The sequence below is a fragment of the Stegostoma tigrinum genome, chromosome 7, assembly GCF_030684315.1.
Source record: "Stegostoma tigrinum isolate sSteTig4 chromosome 7, sSteTig4.hap1, whole genome shotgun sequence".
Classification (NCBI taxonomy): Eukaryota; Metazoa; Chordata; class Chondrichthyes; order Orectolobiformes; family Stegostomatidae; genus Stegostoma; species Stegostoma tigrinum.
In genome coordinates this window covers 55,669-75,262 of record NC_081360.1, presented here as the reverse complement: position 1 = coordinate 75,262, position 19,594 = coordinate 55,669, and the positions used below count along the sequence as shown (strand labels likewise).

The 19,594-nt window shown below is 42.5% G+C and overlaps 1 long non-coding RNA gene across 1 annotated transcript; it reads right to left on the bottom strand.

Moving 5' to 3' along the window:
• Positions 1-318: 318 nt before the first annotated feature.
• LOC132209796 (uncharacterized) lies at positions 319-13,953 on the bottom strand. The gene is made up of 3 exons (XR_009445879.1): positions 13,851-13,953; positions 3,756-8,270; positions 319-585 (listed from the first exon to the last, which is right to left on the bottom strand). It is a non-coding gene; the product is annotated as an uncharacterized LOC132209796 (long non-coding RNA).
• Positions 13,954-19,594: the final 5,641 nt, after the last annotated feature.

Here is a 19,594-nt window from a genome sequence, read left to right as displayed (position 1 = left end):
GTGTGTGCAATTACACAGCTAAAAAAGTATCTGGATTGGTACAAGAATAGGAAAAGTTGAGGGGGATATGGACCAAATATTGGCAAATGGGAATAGATCAGATTACATATCAAGTCAGTGGGGGCAAATAATCTGTTTCTGCGTTGTGTGACTTTCTGATTCCATCAGGTAGATGAGAAGAAATTTGAAAAGGGCATTTGGAGTGGGAATTCTCTTCCCTAGAGGTCTGTGCTGCCTTTGTGTTGACATTTATTCAGAGATACATTAATGAAATAGTTGACAGATGTTAAACAAAACACAATTTATTTAAACACTGTAGTCAAAGTAGAACCAAAAAAAAGGAATTTAGAATAACCTCGCTCTGGTGGATAAACTTATAGTATAATAGCTATAGCAAATATTACTAATTAACTGTTCCAGCATAGTAGCAGCCCATAAACAGACACTTTGGTCAGAAATAAAATTCAGAGAAGGTTCTCACATGCGGTTCTCCAATTCAGGAGGAGAAAATAATCATCCAAAGAAAATTCTGCAGTCAGGAGACATTCACTGAAGCTTCCAACTCCATTGAGACACCAATAGCTTCTGATGCAACAGAAAAGCAAAACTCAGAAATTCTGATCTGTGAGAGCTCGTCGCACTCATTCAGGCTGCATTTAAAAAAAACCCGAACCCTCTCAAGACTGTTTACTCAATGGTCTTAACTAGACAGCTTTGTGCCTCTCGTTCAATCCTTCTCTTAAAAGAAACCAAAATAAAATAATATCTTACAGTTACAGCAATGTCACATGAACACATCGAACTGTTCCTCAGGAGCCCAGGGTGGATCAATTCAGCATTTGGCCCTGCTGTACAGCCCCTTGCGTCCCTACATATGAAAAGGAGAAGGCCATTGAGACCCTACAGTCACTTACATGTAAACAGACTTAGGTAACATGACAAGCAAATGGAGCTAGGCTGTACAGATAGTCTGCTTCACGCTGGTCAACATGCCTCCATTGTTCATGGTACACATGCAGTACTTTAATGCAGTTTTACAGTAGTGTGGTGGGAAGACTAATGTTTTGTGCAAAATCACAAGTGGCATCCTCTGAAAATACATGCTTCCGTTCTCTATGGAGATCAGAATCTGGTTGGTCTGGCTAATGTCACAAAGAGGGTATTTGGGCTGCTGTCAGGATTGTGAACAACATCGGGTTCAGTGTAAGGTCACAGATTAATGTGGGGAGAGTTCATTCAGAGCCTGTGCTTCTCTCTGAATCACTGTGGGGCTCTATGTCATTTTATATGTAAAATCCACATGTATTTACATGGGTCACGTATGGGATTTCTCACCCTATCAATTTCTTTTGTGGATAAAAGAGTTCATCACCAACTTTGTAATTTTAATGCAGTAATCTCTGATTCTCTCACAGCACAACATATTAAACACTCACTTTCTTCACTCGCTCCTCATGGTACCATCATCTCAGGGATTAGACTGGTGATGACCATTTGTACCGTGTCTGTGGCAAGGAGTTCTTTCATTACAAAAGGGATCAAGCCTATGCACAGTGCCCATAAATAGTCTTTCATCAAGGCTGTACATGTGCAGACATATGGTTTTATTCATGTACATGAATCATCTTACAATGAAGGACAACATACCATTTACTTCCCACATGACTGATAGCGCTGCATGTACTAATTTTGGTGACCTATGATCAAGGACATGCAGGCCCTTTTGTGACCACAACACTTCCCAACCTCACATCATTTAATCATTACAAAATGAGATGTATGCTGTTGCTGGCCACATCCAAATAGTTTGTATGCCTTTTAAATTACTGTGGTCCAAACACTGATTCATGTGATACCCCATAACGAGCAGCATTCAGCCTGGAAAAGGGCTCCACTCTCTGTATTGCGTCAACTAAACAATTCTCAATCCATGTAGTATATTCCACCTTACCTCTCAACTCTAATTTTATTCACTCACCTGTGTGCAACCATATCAAAAGTACTCTGTAAATTCAAATACACCGCTCTCACTGGTTCTCATGTGTGGATACTTCAACTATTATATACATATTACTCAGTCGTACATGCACTGGGCAAAGGATCACAACACACAGGAATTGCCAAAACAAGTTGGAAAGTACATCAACTTCAGTCGATAATGCAGTTTTCTCTATTTTCACATCTCATCACCCATATTCTCTCTCTCTCTATCTCATACATACATGACATAAATCAAGTTAATGAATACTCCAATCTTTCTCCATGTTTTATCTCTCAAAGCTCCCTCTTTCAGTTTAAATGTATTGTTTGCATTTGGATGTGACACAATTACAACTGAGTGATGAAACTAAAAAAACATCATGAGGAAGGAACGGGCTGGAGTTATTAGGAATAGAATCTTAGGGAAGATGGTGGAGTAGCAATGGAAGACATTTCTGGGGATAATTTGGACACACATCTGAAATTTTTGGATGTTTCAATTAACATAAACTGCACAGGTTTACCAAAGATAACTTCCCTTTCCTGAATCGAAGTTGACTCTGCCAAGTCATATCATGATTTCCCAAGTGTCTAGTTTTTACAGCCCTCAAAAAAGGTTCCATATTTTTCTCATAACAGATATCAAGTTGTCCAAAATTTATTTTTATTTTGATTTCCCTCTCACTCCAGTTTTTTTTTAATGTGCGTTACAACAGCTACTTCCATTCTGCAGGAACTGGCAATTCCTGAATCTGAAGAATTCTGAATGGTAATCAATAATTCTTTCTCGTAGTTACAAGTTTTAAATGACATTTGGACAAGTTCATGAACAGGAAACAGTTGGAGAGATATGGGCCAAGCCCAGGCAGGTGGGACTGGGATAGTTTGGGATTATGTTTGACATGGACTGGTTGGACTGAAGAGCTGTCTGACCCTGTAACTCTTTCACAAGCTCTATTCCCACCTCCATGTAATCTCTGGGACATACCAGAGCAAAGTACCAAACTTCAGTTCAATTAGTTTTGAGCAGTTCCGCTTTATTAATTCTAATCTCCCACAGTTTCTCATTTTCACAGTCACAGTCCTGTAGAATTTCTGGAAGATTTCCTATATCTTATTCTGTGGAGACAGAGTAATGTATCCCACTCAGCAGTGGGTCAGTGGGGGTTGGGGTGAAGAGACACGGCCTCTGTCAACAAGTGAACACATCGGAACACTGCACTTAGGAGATAATGGACATGGCACCACTGCTACTTGGAAAGTTCTAGAATCTAAACAGTTCAATGAACTGTCATTTGATGGCCATCGACGGGTTATGCTGAAACCACTGACACAAAGCTGTAACCTCCTCATTTTAGAATCAAACTGGCTTCACACTTTGCAACTGGCATAGGTCGAGGTAGAGATAAAAATAAGAATACAATCAAAATATTAGTAACTGCAAGTGTGGCCAGAAGAGAGCTGCAACTGGAAAGGAGCAGATTATGATTTAATCAGAAACAGCACTGAAGCGGAAGTGAAAACTGAGGATATTATTAGTGATAAAGGGAATATTGTGATATAAATCAGATCAGGACAAAATGGGCCAATGGTGGTTATGAACACTTTTCTTCCTCCTCGGGTGTTTGTAAGTGAAGGTGAAAAAAACCCTGGAATAAGAGTTGAGTTTGTCACTGAAAGTGAATACAATAGTTTCCTTCGTTGCCAAATACAGAGCTTAGAAATTGAGTCGCTGGTCACAGAATAAATGAATGGGCAGAGATAGAGAGACTTACCGGGAACACCAACAATAGCGAGGATGGGATAGTAACCCGCCTGAATAACCATCAGTACAGCTTGTATCCACAATGTTAATGGTAACCAATTGATAGAAAGATAGTAAAGGCCAGAGGATAAACCCCTGTCCATTGTTGGAACATTCCAATCTATTCCTCTCAGTTTCTTATACATTGGTGTCACATTCCCGGCTGTGGTTCTGAGATTCTGATCCATCATTTGGAACATCCCAATCTGCTGGTCACAGATTCTGATCTCTCCACATCTCTGGAGCTGCTGATCCCAATTGTGTTGAATATGCCACAGCCACAGATACTGTGGGATAACGCATTGGGAGAAACCCCTTATTAATAGAAGAGGGAAACCCTCCAGTGACACAGTTAGTATCCATGGAGACTGACATTAATTCGAGTCACTGAACAAACAGCTCCCGTTAACCCCTTTCACTCTGACACTTTTAATGTAACAACAATACCTGGTTTGGGTGACATTGCCTGCTATTGGTCTCAATGCCCATCTCCAATTCATCTCACAATGATAGAGACAGAGGAGAAAGTTGATACTTTCTCTGCACAGGCTCGATGATTCTGCTGTGTTATCCACATGTGATGACGTATGTAACCATTTTCCTCAGAGCCAAATGAGAGGTTGTTATTTCACCGAAGTCTCCTCCACCACAACAACTGCCAATCCAAACACATCTCTGGCCACAACTGCCTGGAGAAAGGCAGGAAATGTGGGTTTTGCTGAACTTTCCTCTCACTGCACTAATAAATGAACATTTTATCCTTAACACAATATTTTCAATAATTTGCTTCTAAAGTTGCAAACAAATTTTTTGCAGTTTATACAGCCTTTCCTGACCAATTTTTTAGCCTGAGCCCAAAACTAAACATTACATTTCCAATTGCTTTGCTTATTGGGAGTAAAGGGTCAGAGACAATATCTATGTGAGTGATTAAGGAACAGTAAGGAAGAGGGGACAGTGGCTGTGCAGACTGGACAGGACTAACATGATATCGCCCATTAGGCAATTTCTTCTTCATAGATGGAATAAAATAAAATGCAGAGAAAGAGACAGAATAAATTTGGCTGAAGGAATGGCGACTGACAGGTGAAAAAAACACGATAGGTTGCAACGGAACGGAGGAGAAATGATTTTATATACACTGTTTAATCAGCGTATGTGTGTAGACATATAAGATTGTTCACATATGCTCAACACATTCAGGGTTATTATTGGAGATATGATGAACACAATATGGCACAGACGATGTGACCTTGTCTTGTTTGTGTCTTGTTAACATTGCATTCAGTGGAGGGAACCCATCTCCCCCATTCACAACTTTATTTACTCTCATTGTACATCTGCTTCTCTTTCAACACAATTAAAAGCCCATTTGTATTTTGCACCGCATCCCAACACCCTCTGTTTTCTGTTAGCCCTCCTCCACCTCTGGTAAGGTATTAAAAAGGCCATTTTCTGAACCTGTTCAGTTCTGAAGAAGGGCCTCGCTGGACTTAAAGCCTTAACTCTGTTTCTCTGTCTCCAAAGATGCATCTAGACCTGCTGAGTTTCTCCAGAAATGAATCAGCACATTACACCGAAAGCCAATTCTCAAATTAGCCAGACCAATAGATATTTGCAGATCTAGCAAAATGAGCCAGAGTGAAATAAAAATGTTACATCAAGATGCAGAATTGCCTGTCCACAAAGTACATTCTTGCTGTCAGAACTCTACATGCTTTTCAGCACCTGAGGCATGTTCTGCTTAGGGCCTGCCACAATATCTCTGCCTTTCCCTGGCATTTTAGCACTTTGATGTCTCAACTAGAACCTAATGTCTCACAGTGCTCCTGTCTTGCCTGGCTGTTTACTGCAGGCATAAGCCATGCAGCTTATCACTGTTATTACCAGCAGTCAGTCAAGGGCGAGTCAGCAGATGGTCACCAGTTACATCTTCAAAATGCTCCAGTAGATTTGTTGAGCCTGAATTATGATCATCAATCCAAGCTGACCCTGTCCATTCCTGCCATTGGAGGTCAGTTTGATGAAATTCTCAAAAAGTGTTCGGGAGTTTGGGAGGTTCAAGTCCATAGCTCTCTGAAATTGCAACACAAGTAGATAAGATGGTGAAGAATTTTGCTTTCGTGGTACACAGCATCAGGATATGGTCAACGTGGATGTCTGGTTCATAAGTGGCATGTCAGAGCATGCACTGTTTGTACGAGAATAACTATGGTTTCAACTATGAAATGGCCACAACTTGATCAAAAGAGAAAGTGACCATCAAGCAGTTTGAACTGTCAGCTGTCAAATAAATTAAGACAGTTTAACGTATTTGCAGGAGTTTTTAATTTTTTTAAAAAATTCATTCATGGGATGATCACATCACTGGATAAGAATGGCAGTTTCCTTCCCTGTAGGCCATCGGTGAACAGATGGGTTTTTCCAACAAAGGCAATGGATTGACAGTCATCATCACATTCTTATTTCCAGATGGATTCACACCTAGGTCCCCAGACCAGTATCTCAGCCTCTAGGGAAGTGATGGACAGAAGACTAAATAGAAAATATGTACTAGAAATCACACAATGTTTTGGTTTATGTTTCCGTCATGAGATCCATCACTGCTATGGACACCAGGTAAAGAGCTGACGAGACTGCAATGCTCCCAGGCAGAGTCACAGCGGTCACCAGGTTTCATAGCCGACGGGGAAAATGCAAATCAGGGATTATAGGACATGACTCAACCCAATCCTATGTTTGGATTTAAAACATTCCTTTGATTTTTATCCACAAACTGAAAGATTACATTGTTTCCAATAAACAAATGTCTGTGGGAGAGCAACAGAATCTGTCATTGTAAAGGTGTGCAGACCTATCTAACAAATAAAGGGCCATCGAGATCATCACAGAATTCCTACAGTGTGGAAGATGGCCATTCAGTCAATATCAACCCTGCAAAGAGCATCCCAACCAGTCTCACACCCTACCCTATCCCTGCATTTTGCACACAAGATACTATGGGCAATTTAGCATAGTGAATCTACATAATTTGCACATTTTTGGACTGTGGGAGGAAACCAGAGCATCTGGAGGAAACTCACGCAGACAGTGTCTGGGTAAGACAATCTTCGTCAGGTCAGTGCGGACTTGATGGGCTAAGTGGTCTGCTCCCACAGTGGAGGGATTCTATGATCTCCAGAAACAAGCCCAAAACACATGGTTTTTGAATCGACTATAACAAAGTGTGGAGCTGGATGAACACAGCAGGCCAAGCAGCATCTCAGGAGCACAAAAGCTGACGTTTCAGGCCTTGACCCTTCTCTAGGCCCGAAAAGTCAGCTTTTGTGCTCCTGAGATGCTGCTTGGCCTGCTATGTTCATCCAGCTCCACACTTTTTGTTATCTTGGATTCTCCAGCATCTGCAGTTCCCATTATCACTGATACTATTTTTGATTCTACTGTTAGCTATATTCAAACCAATCAACTTATTCAGAAATTTGCTGGTCGTTAACCAGGAACCAGGAATGTACCAGGAAATCCCTTTTCACATATCATGCAGGTGGATAGGCTTTAGTCAGTGTGAATGTGTCGATGTGTTGTGACAACGTGACTATTTCCAAGCTCTACCTTACACAACTGTTAGTGTGACATTTTATTCACAATACCAGCACCTTTAATTGAGCAGGTATCGGTAACATCTGTACAAACAGCCCAACACCATGGTTTATTTGATAGTGAGAGTGACAGCAATGTTCTTCAACTGTGGTTGTCTGCGAACTCGCTGGTGTGTTAACAGTTTGGATGACAATGAATCCCTTCCCACACAGAGCTCATGAAAGGTCTCTCCCCAGAGTGAACTCGCTGGTGTATCAGCGGGGAATTCGAGTCAGCAAAGCCTTTCCCTCACGCAGAACAGGTCAATGGTCTCTCTCCAGTGTGACTCTGGTGGTCAGTTTCTAGCTGGGATGGATGAAGAAATTCCTTCCTGCAATCTGCACATTTCCACACTGTCTCCCAGTGTCACTGCACTGGTGTTTGGACATTTCAGATGAATCTTCACAGACTCTTCAACACACACACCATGTGCATTTCTCCCCAATGTGAGTGCTGCTTTTTCCTTCAATGTTCAAAATCCTGAGAAAATTGGGTTGTGATAAACAAAGTGACCGTCAGACCTGGATGTGGGCCTGTTTAAATTCTCCAACTGCAGACTATACTTTCAAAGAGAAAGTAAGTAAGAAACCAGAAGGACACAGATTGTGAAACTGAGAAATTCTCTGGACATGTGTACAGCAACACTTGGGGAATATGCTGGATCACCATTAGAACAAATTCATTCATAAATATCCTCCAGGTAAGGGATCCAGTCAGTGTTTGCATCAAACTACCAAAAGAGAGAATTGGGAGAGCCAGCGAGGAAGGACAGTCATTGTATAGATCTGTAACTCCACCTTTCAATCCCTCTGAAAGAGTAAGAGCAGTGCAGAAGTAAAATTGTGGAAATCTGAAATGAAAACAAAAAAAATGCTTCATCAGCGTTGTACAGCACAAAACAATCCCTTTGGTCCCAGTTGTCCACGCTGACCAGATATCCCAAATTAATCTAATCCCATTTGCAAGCATTTGACCTATATTCTGCTACACGCTTCCTATTCACATACCTTTTAAATGTTGTAACTGTACCAGCTTCCTCTGGCACCTCATTCTGCACAGGCACCACCCACTTTCCCTTTAAAAAAAAGGAAATTTGCTGGAAAAGCTCAGCAGGCCTGGTGGCATCTGTGGAGGAGGGGGAAAAAAGTTAACATTTCGGGACCGGTGACCCTTCCTCAGAACCCGAAACTCTTCTCTCCTCCACAGATGCTGCCAAACCTGCTGAGCTTTTCCAGCAACTTTGTTTTCTTTTCAGATTTACAGCATCTGCAGTTCTTTTGGCTCCCTTTTAAAGACTTTCCCTCTCAGCTTAAGCCAATGTTATTAGTTCTAGTCTCTAATTCAGGTTAGTTCTTCCCTAACCTGGGAAAACAATCTTGGCCATTCACCCTACACCCACCATAATTTTATTAACCTCTATAAGGTCACCCCTCAGCCTTCAATGCTCCAGGTAAAATAGCCCCAGCATATTCAACCTCTCCCTACATCTCAAAACTTCCACCTCCTGCAACATCCTTATAAATCTTTTCTGCACCCTGCCAAGTTTAACAGCATCATTCCTATAGCAGGGAGACCAGAACTGAACACAATATTCCAAAAGCAGCATAATCAATGTCTTGTTCAGCCTATAACATGACCTCCCAACTCCTACACTCAATGCACTGACCAATAAATGCCAGCACAGCAAATATCATCTTCACTACCTTCTGTACCTGCAATCCACCTTCAAGGAACTGTGCACCTGCACCCCAAGGAGTCTCTGTTGCATAACAGCCCCGAGGGCCTCATCAGTAACTGTTTAAGTCCTGCCCTGATTTGTCATTGCCATAATGCAAATCGCTCACATTTATCTGAACTAAGTGTATTTCTATCACTCCTTGGCCCATCAACCCATTGATTACGTTCCCATTGTACTTGGGAAGTAAACTCCTTTGCTGTCTACTACAACAACAATAATTTTAGTGTCATCTGCAAACTTACTAACCATTCCTCCAATATTCATTCCACATGATTTGCATCAATGATAAAAAAAGCAGTGGACCCAGCACCAATCCTTGCAGCACACTGCTGTTCATAGTCTTCCAGACTGAACCCGCTCCCCGCCCCCCACCATGATCCTGTTTCCTACCTTCAAGCCAATTTTGTTTCAAATAGCTAACTCTCCCTGGGTTCCATTTGATCTAATCTTGCTAACCAGTCTGTCATGTGGAGCTTTGGTGAATGCCTTGCTGAAGTCCATAATAGACAGTGTCCACTGCTTTGCCTTCTTCAATCTTCTTTGTCACTTCTTCAAAAAACTCAATCAAGTTAGTGAGACAAGATTTCCTACTCACAAAGCCATGTCTACCATCCCTAATCAGTCTTTGCTTCTCTAACCACATGCAAATCCTGTCCCTCAGAATCCCCTCCAGCAATTTACCCACCACTGACATCAGGCTCAACGGTCGATGGTCCTCTGGCTTTTCCTTAAAGAATGGCACCACATTAGCCACCCGGCCTTCTGGCACTTCACTAGTGTCAGTGATACAAATACCTCAGCAAGGGGCCAGCAATTACTTCCCCAGCTTCTCCCAGAGTTTGTGGGTAACACCTGATCAGGTGCCAGGAACCTATCCACCTTTATGCATTTTAAGACATCCAGCACCTAGATCTCTGTAATATAGACACTTCTCACGACTCATTATTTATGATTCCAAGCTCTCTCACTGCCATATCCTTCTCTGCAGTAAATACTAATGCGAATACTCATTCACTATCTCAGCCTGCAGTTCCACACAGACAGCCTTGTTGATCTTTAAAGGGGCCCCTATTTTTTCCCTTGTTGTTTTTATGTCCCAAATGAAGTTTCAGAATCTCTTGGGATTCCCCTTAACTCAATTTGCCAAAGATAGCTCATGTCTCCTTTTTGCCGTCCTGATTTCCCTCAAGTATACTCCTACTGCCCCTATACTTTGAAGGATTGACCCAAATCCTGATGTCAGTACCCAACATGTGCTGCCTTCTTTTTCTTGACCAGAGCCTCAATTTCTCCAGTCAGCCAGTATCCCCTACATTTACCAGCCTTGCCCTTCACGTGAACAGGAACATGTGCCTGGCTCTCCTTATTTTAGTTTTGAGGGCCTCCCACTTTCCAAGCATTCCTTGACCTACATATTACCTCTCCCGATCATCTTTTGGAAGTTCTTGCCCAATAATGTCAAAGTTGGCCTTACTTCAATTTAATGCATATTTAGAATTTTGAAATGTATAAGTTTTATATGTAAACTGATCACATCTGCCTGCATCTGGCATATACTCCTCTAAAGCTCTCTTATCTATGTCCCTATTCAAGTGTCTTTTAAACAATGTGACTGTACCTGTATCTGCCACTTCCTCTGAGTTTGTTCCACACGTGGACAAGTTCGTAAAAATAAAAAAATCCATGTCTTTTTAAATATGTATTTCTCCTCTCACCTTACATACATGTCCCCTTGTCTTGAAATCACCCAACCTTGGGAATAAACCCTTGCTATTCGCATAATCTGTGCCCTCATGATTTTATCAACCTCTAAGGTCACTCCTTAACCCATTATACTCCAGTGAGAAAAGTCCTAGCTTTGTCTGTCTATTTGATAATCAAGCTCTCCAATCCTGGCAACATCCCAGCAAGTCTGTTCTGAACTGTCTCCAGTTCAATAATAATGTCCTTCCTGTAACAGGGCAACCAGAGCTGCACACAATACCTCAAATGAAGCCTCAATGTCCTATACAACCTCAACATAACATCCCAACTCTGAGACTCAGAGGTCTGAGCAATGAAAGCAAGTGTGCTAAACAACATATTAACCACCCTGACTACTTGTCTACATAAACTTCAAAGAATTATGTACCTGAATCTCAGCATTTCTCTGTTTCACAACTCTACCCTGGGTGCAACCATCAATTGTTGGTCCTACCCTGTTCATTTTACCAAAATACAATATCTCACATTTATTCAAATTGAACTTCATCCTCCACTTCTCAACCCATTGACATAATTGATCAAGATCTCACTGTCATCTTAGATAACCTTCACTAACCACTAATTCTCGTATCGTCTGCAAACTTACTAATCTTGTCCCTTAAATTCGCATCCAAATCATTAATATAAATGAGAAACAAAAGTGGCCCCTGCACAGATTGCTGTGGAACACACTGGTCACAGAACTCCACTCTGAAAAATCCCCAACACCACATTCTCTCCGACAACTAAGCCAATTCCGCTTCCAATAAGCGAGCTCTTCCTGAATCACGTGTGATCTAACTTTACTCATTAGTCTACCACGTGGAACCCGGTCAAAGGCTTCACTCTCACTCTGGGAGGTGCTGCAAATCTGACCCAATTCCCCCGCTATTTGTCCATCATTCCTTGAAAAGTTAAATCCCAACTCTCTTCTGAGAATAACTGCTAAATCTGCATCCAGCTACCATTCAGACTGTTCCAGATCCTGGGAACTTGCTGAGTCAAACAAACAATCTTCACATTTTCACCCTGCATTATTTGCCAATTAGCTGAATGTTGTATTCTACGGTTACCAAACATTGCTACAATGGAGAATTATCTCGGCTTCTGTTAGCTCTCTCCAAGCCAGAGACCCACCATAATTTTAATTGACTTATGGGATGTGGTCTTTCCTGCACAAACTAATATTGATTGCCCATTTTTATTGGATTTGGAGAAAGTGGTACTTTCTATGACTGCTGCACTCCATGTGCTGTAAGTACACCACTGTGTTGTTATGATGATAATCCACCCTGGAGCCTCACTACCCTCCCGATTGCAGGAATCATACCTCAAACTTCACTACCCACCTGATCATGCCCTCGAGCCTCACTACCTGCATTACTGCAGGCATTACCATCGAGCCTCAACACGCTTCACATCTCTGGAATCCCTCTCCAGCCTCACTACCTGCCTATCGTTGGAATCCCCCACTAGCCACATAACTCACACCATCTATTCAGATTCCTCCAGTCTCACAAACCACCTCATCTCTAATCTCCTCCAGCCCACAAACTTCTTTAGCTCTATAATTGTCTTCAGCCTCACAAACCTCCCTTTGTCTGAGGTCTCCTCCAGCCTCACAATCTTCCCCATTTCTGTAATCTCATCCAAGCTCACTTTTCCCTATTTTTGGAATCTTCTCCGGTCTCAGAACCCTTCCTGTCTCTAATATCGTCCAGCCTCACAAATGGATGATACAAGAATGATATTTCTTTCCTCTAATACAATCCTTATTTTTATACATCCACTTGATGGCGGTACTTTCAATTTCCTGGGCTTCAGGCCCCTGAATTTCGAGGTAAACCGCATTACGTCTATACCTCACTTTTCTCCCGAAAATACTGACCAATCATGAGTCATTTGTTCTAATATCTCATATTCTGAAATGACTTGACATATTGCTGGGTATCCTCCTATGTGAAGAGTCTCGGAGGTCTACAGCACAGAAAAAGTCTTTGTGGCCCATCCAGCCTGTGCCAGTTAAAAACCACCACCTAACTATTCTAATCTAATTTTCCAGAACTTGGCCCATAGACTCTGCATTGGCATCACAAGTGTGCATCTATATATATATCTTAAACGCTATGAGGATCTCTGTGCCTACCACCCTCACAGACAGTGAGGTTCAGTGCCATTGTCACAGCATGATGACATTACAGACAGGAAAAGAGACGAGCTGAGTCTGTGCAAACCAAAGATCCCCCACACACTGTGAAAGACGGGAGGGTGCCTGATCGGAGGCAGAGGAGATTTAACAGAATGGTTTGTAGGGAGAGGGTTTTTAGTTGCATGGTTAGGGCTGTTTTTATTATAATTTTGTGTGACTTAGACATTTCTGGTACATATTGAGAATATCCATCTACAATAGATGGACTTCCTCTCAATCTCTCTCCTCGCCTGGGGTGCAGTAATCTTCAGGTTAAACCAGCCCTATGGTCAGGTAGGACAATGGTGACTTTACCTTAGGCATAGTGATGCCACTGTGCCTCGGTGGTGTAGAGGGGAATGTTGCATGTGGTGGATGGGACACCACTCTGACACTGCTTCATCTGGAGGATGTTACCTTTCTTTAATATTGTTGGGGCTGTACTCATGCAGGGAAGTGGAAAATGTTCCAACACAATCCGGATGAGTGCCTTACACACAGGAAACAAACTGTCATTGGGTAATCAGGTGCTTGGGGAAACTAAGATTGATCTCCTTGTAACAAAGGATTTTGAGGGGACCTTTGATAGGAGGTGTTTACAAAAGATAAACATTAGGACGGCAAAATGTACACTCAACTGGCCATAAAAAAGGGCTACAGGACATATATTAAAAGTCGTAGGAAAGATCTATTGAGAGAATGGGGTAATAAGAAAGAAATTTTACATGGCAAATGGGAATGAGCAGGAACACAATACTCACACACAATGCGAATATCCAGGTCCTGATTGAATTGAGTAATTCTGTCAGAGTTTGGTGTTACAATTATTGAGCTTCCTACCTGAAAGTCCACTTGTAATATTCTGTAACACAAATTCATAAAATCCATCACTGTCAGAGTAGGAATCCACAACATCCCCTCCTCCTGGCCGAGGGTAACTGTGCATTGTTCCTGCTGCACATTATTCCTTGTGGGAGTCAGCAGCTGATTCGAGGGATTTCTATTTGGGTTTCTAGGAATTTCCACATTGGGGCTTCATGTCACTGAACAGAACAACAGGTGTTTGACACAAGGCAAAGAATGGCCAAGATTTAGTGAGATGCAGGCAGCAGGATTTGCTTCCTTTTCTTTCCTTCTGTGCTGCTGCACTGCCACAATGAGACATCAGCTTTTCCGGCCCAATGCAACTTGATGAACAAGTTGTCTCGATTCTGAGAAATGGGCAGTAAGCTTCTCCCAGTCATTTGAAAAAACACCCCTTAAAAAGGCAGCAATTACGTATGTGTCATGTTGCCCAGTGCTCCCAACAAAAAGATGAGAAGAATGAGGAAGGATCTCATAAAAAGGGATAACAGTCAAGTTCCATGAGGGTTAGAGTTTATGGAGAGATATTGATAAATGGGCGACAAGTCGGCAAATGGAGTATAATTTGGGAAAACGTGAAGTTGCTAATTTTTGAGGAGATGACCAAAGAACAGTGTTTTTAAAAATGTAAAAACTGTGGAAAACTGCAACACAAAAGGGATTCAGGAATAATTGTGCAGGAAGCATGAAGCGAGCATACAGTTGCAACAGGTAATCGGGAAGGGTCATGGGATGTTATCCTTATGTCAAGGTGTTTGCAGTAGAAGAGTTTGGAATACATGTCTTAGGACAAATGTACAACTTGCTGGCAAGACCACATCTGGAAGAATGTGAGCAGCTTTTTTGGTCCACTTATTTGAGCAAGTATATAACTTCACTGGAGGCATTTCAAAGAAGATGAACTAAGATGATCATTGGTTTGGAGGGATTATGTTTTAAGCTAAGACGAAACAGGTCTGGAATATACTAACTAGATTTTTTTGAAGAATGAGAGATGTTCTAATTAAAAATAGAGGATTCTCAAGGGAGTTGACAGGATAAATGCTGAGGAAATATTTCTCATCGTGGGAGCAGATTCTCGATAAGGCAGAGAAGAGAGGGTTCTCTTTTGGAATTGTCAAGCTTAAGGCAACACAGACATGGGTAAGGGGTTTCAGTCGCGAATGAGCTGGAGTGAGGTGGAGAGAAGGAGCATTTTAGAGATTGAAATTTCTGGCATTTGTGATTGAAATGTACGGTAAGATGTTCATCTTGAGACCAGATATGACAGCATTATTGAGAAGGGTGCAGTTCAGCCTCAGACAGTTCCCAATGAGAGGGATGGATTCAGTACAATAGTAAGGAAAAATAATTTGTAATAATAACTGAAGGCAATGTGTTTTACTATCACAAAGTGTTATTGGAGGAAATTTCAACTAATCAAGTAGTGGAAGCATGATAAGCAGTTTTATAACTGAGTAACAGTGGAGCAAAGTGATGGAGACGAGTTCGATCTGAACATTGTAGAATACATGTGAAAGTTAACACAGTGCTTGTGGAAGATCTCACCTCCTGGAAGTATGTTGGTGAGAAACAGCATGGGCCAAGGATAGATCCTGGAGGGACATTTACGACATGGATTTCAGACAGGAAAGAGAGATGGAGTGGGATTTTCCAATGACGGTGAGGTCGAACATTGGTTTTAAACAGAATGGGTGAGAAGGACATAACCGGAAAAGAGAAACAGACAGAACAAGTAACAATATCTGTGAATTGGCATGGGGGAAGAGGCAGGGAGGAGGAGGAGGAGGAGAAATAAGAGTTGGAATATTTGTAGTTTAGTGAGAATAGGGCAAAGGGTTAAGATGAGCTCTGATAAGGCTTGACATGAAACTGGACAAAGATGCAAGTTTAAGCCTAAAACGAGGAGCAACATGCTAAGCAATTTGGTTTGGTGGGCTTGTGGAAGAGAGGGAAGCAGCAGAGGCAGCTGATTGGATTGTCTCAATCTTAGTGACATAGAAACTGCATGTGTCTCCTTCACTTGCTGTTGGAGCGGAGGATGGAGGAGACAGGATGATGGACAGTGTTTTGCAAAGAAACAATGCCTGTGTTAGTGATATTTAAAAATGAGTGAACAAACCTGATGACTAACTTTTATCCAGAATGTTAAAATGTACAACAGAAGTCCAGGTTCAAATCCTATCTCAGCAGATGGTGGAATTTGAATTCAATAAAAAAAAACTGGAGGAATCAACTGGTTGCCATGGCAACAATTGCTGATGACAGAGTGAAAAAAAAATCTAATGTCCTTCGGGGAAAGAAATTTGCCAACCTCAGCAAGCCACTCAGTTGCAAATCACTGCAAAGTTTCAACAAAGGAATGAAGCTGGGTGGCCCATTTGGCATCCACCAGGGAACTAGGAAAGACAACTGCAGAATCAGCCCTATCGGCCCCCCAAACTCCTGCTTAATAATATCTGGGGGCTAGTGGCAAAATTTGGAGAGCCGCTTCAAAGACGAGTCAAGGAACAGTGTCAGACTCATGGAAACATACCTGGCAAACAATGACACACACCACTATCATTGTCCTTAGTGAAGCCCTGTCCCAGCAGACGTGACAGCACAGTGCTATTCTGACCAGATTATTTGACCTGGGAGTACTCAACATTGACTCTGACGCCTGGAAGTCTCATGGCTCCTGCTGATTACCATGTACCATCCTCCCTTGGTTGATAAATCAGCAGTAGTATTATCGCTAGATTATTAATCCAGAGACCCAGATAACATTCTGGGGACCTGGGTTCGCATCCTGCCATGGCAGATGGTGAAACATGAATTAAATAATGATCTGGAACTAAGATTCTCATGATGACCATGAAACCATTGCCAATTATCAGGAAAGACCCATCTGGTTCACTTATGCCCTTTCCGGAAATGTGCCATCCTTACCTGGTCTGGATGACATGTGACTCCAAACCCATAGTGATGTGCTTGACTCTTAACTGCCTTCCAGGTAATAAACGCTGGTCCAGCCAGCGATTTCCACATCCCAAGAGGGAATTTTAAGAAACAAAAAACTCCATCATGTTGAACAGCACTTGGAGGAAGCACTGCGAGTGTGAATAGCACTAAATGTACTCAATGTCCACATCAGGAGTAGTTTGCAGGAGGATTACCAATCAGGCTGGTCGGGTCCTGAAGGACAAAGCTGCTTGGCTGGGACTGCAGCAGGTGCTGACGCACCAAAGGGGGAAAATATAGCTGATCTCATCATCACCAATTTCCCAGCTGCAGAGGCATCTGTCCATGACAGGATTGTTAACAGCAACCACCGCACAGTCCTGTGGAGACAAAGCCTCATCTTAAACTTGAGAATACCCCCCATTGCATTGGGTGGCACTAACTTCGGCTAAAAGGGACAGACTTGGAACAGACACAGGAGCTCAAAACCAGATATCTATGAGGCTTTGAGAGAGACTGCAACAGTAGCAGACCTTCTCCAGCACAATCTGTAACCTCATGGCCCAGCATATCCTAGAGACACCCATTGCCATTGATCCAGGGGACCAACACTGCTTGAACGGAGAGTATTGGAGGGCATGCCAAGGGCAGCACCAGGCATACCTAAAAATAAGGTGCCAACCTGGTAAAACCACCAAACAGGACTATCTGCATGCAAAATAGCATAAGCAGCAAGAGTTAGAGCTAAGCCACCCCATAACCAATAGATCAGATGCAAGCTCTGCAGTTCTACCACACCCAGTCGTGAACAGTGATGGACAATTAAACAACTCACTGGAGGAAGAATGCCAAAAATCCCCATCTTTACCCGACACAGGAGCCCAACCTCTCCTTGCAAAAGACAAGTCTGCAGCAATCTTCAGCCAGAAGTGCCAACTGGATGATCCATCTCAGCCTTCTCCAGAGGTCCCCAACATCAGAGATGTGAGTTTTCATCCAATTTGATTCATTTCACATAATATTAAAGAAATGAATGAACAGTGCAAAGGTTATGGGCCCTGGCAACACTCTGACAATAGTAGCGATGACTAGTGCTCTAGAGCTTGCTAGCATCCAAGCCAAACTATTTCAGTCCTGCTACGGCGCTGGCATCTCCTAACAATTTGGAAAACTGCCCAGGTCTGTTCAGCACAAAAACATTGAAAATCCAACCCGACCAATTTCCCCTCAAGCAATCTACTCTCTATCATCAGTAAAGTACTGGAAGGTGTTGTCAACAGCAGTATTAAACAGCACTTACTCAGCAGTAACCTGCTCAGTGACACCCAGCATGGGCCATGGTGGGCACTCAGTTCCTGATCTTATTACAGACTTGATCCGCAAATTCACAAACAGCTGAATTCCTGAGGTGAGGTGAGGGTAAACAGCAGAGCCCTGCACAAAAACCACGTACTTCCACTTCAGTGACAATGACTGACAGTGACACCTTAGTTTCAGCTCATCTGCTGAACCTCTCATCTATTCCTGTGTTACCTCTAGGCTTAACTATCCAAACTCACTGCCAGTCGGCCTCCCACATTCAATGTCCCTGTAACCTCAAGAATACCTAAAGTTCTGCTGCACACAAGTACATTTGTACCAAGACCTGTTCACCCATCACTGCTGTGCTCCCTGACCCACAAAGGCTCCTGTTTATAAGCAACAATTTAAAATTCTCAGATAATAAAATGTGAGGCTGGATGAACACAGCAGGCCAAGCAGCATCTCAGGAGCACATTGGCCTGCTGTGAAGCTTTTGTGCTCCTGAGATGCTGCTTGGCCTGCTGTGAGCTTTTGTGCTCCTGAGATGCTGCTTGGCCTGCTGTGAGCTTTTGTGCTCCTGAGATGCTGCTTGGCCTGCTGTGAGCTTTTGTGCTCCTGAGATGCTGCTTGGCCTGCTGTGAGCTTTTGTGCTCCTGAGATGCTGCTTGGCCTGCTGTGAGCTTTTGTGCTCCTGAGATGCTGCTTGGCCTGCTGTGAGCTTTTGTGCTCCTGAGATGCTGCTTGGCCTGCTGTGAGCTTTTGTGCTCCTGAGATGCTGCTTGGCCTGCTGTGAGCTTTTGTGCTCCTGAGATGCTGCTTGGCCTGCTGTGAGCTTTTGTGCTCCTGAGATGCTGCTTGGCCTGCTGTGTTCATCCAGCCTCACATTTTATTATCTTGGAATCTCCAGCATCTGCAGTTCCCATTATCTCTGATACTAATTTAAAATTCTCACCCGTGATTTAATTCCTGGCTGTGACGAGCCCTATCTCCCTGCACACACAACCTTCAAGAGTTCGATAACTCATTTAGTTCCAGACTCCAACAATGTGTTTAATCATCCCTTCACTATTGGAGGCTGTTTCTACAGTTGCCAGAAAACGTGATCTGGAATTCCCCTGATAAACCTCTTAGGTTTGCTTTCCTTGAGAGAGTCAGGAAAACCTGTAGATATGGTAACTTTTTGGTCACCTGACCTAATATGGCCTTACGTCAAAAGTTTGTTGATAATATTTTTGTGAAATTATAAAACATGATAAAAATACAAATAGTTTGTTGATTTGGACATACACCATTAGCTCTTCAGTATCGCTAGATGAATGATCTGTAACTTCTCAAATGGAGCATTGTGAGAGCACCTTTATCATACAAACTGAAGCAGCACACGAAAGTTAAACAT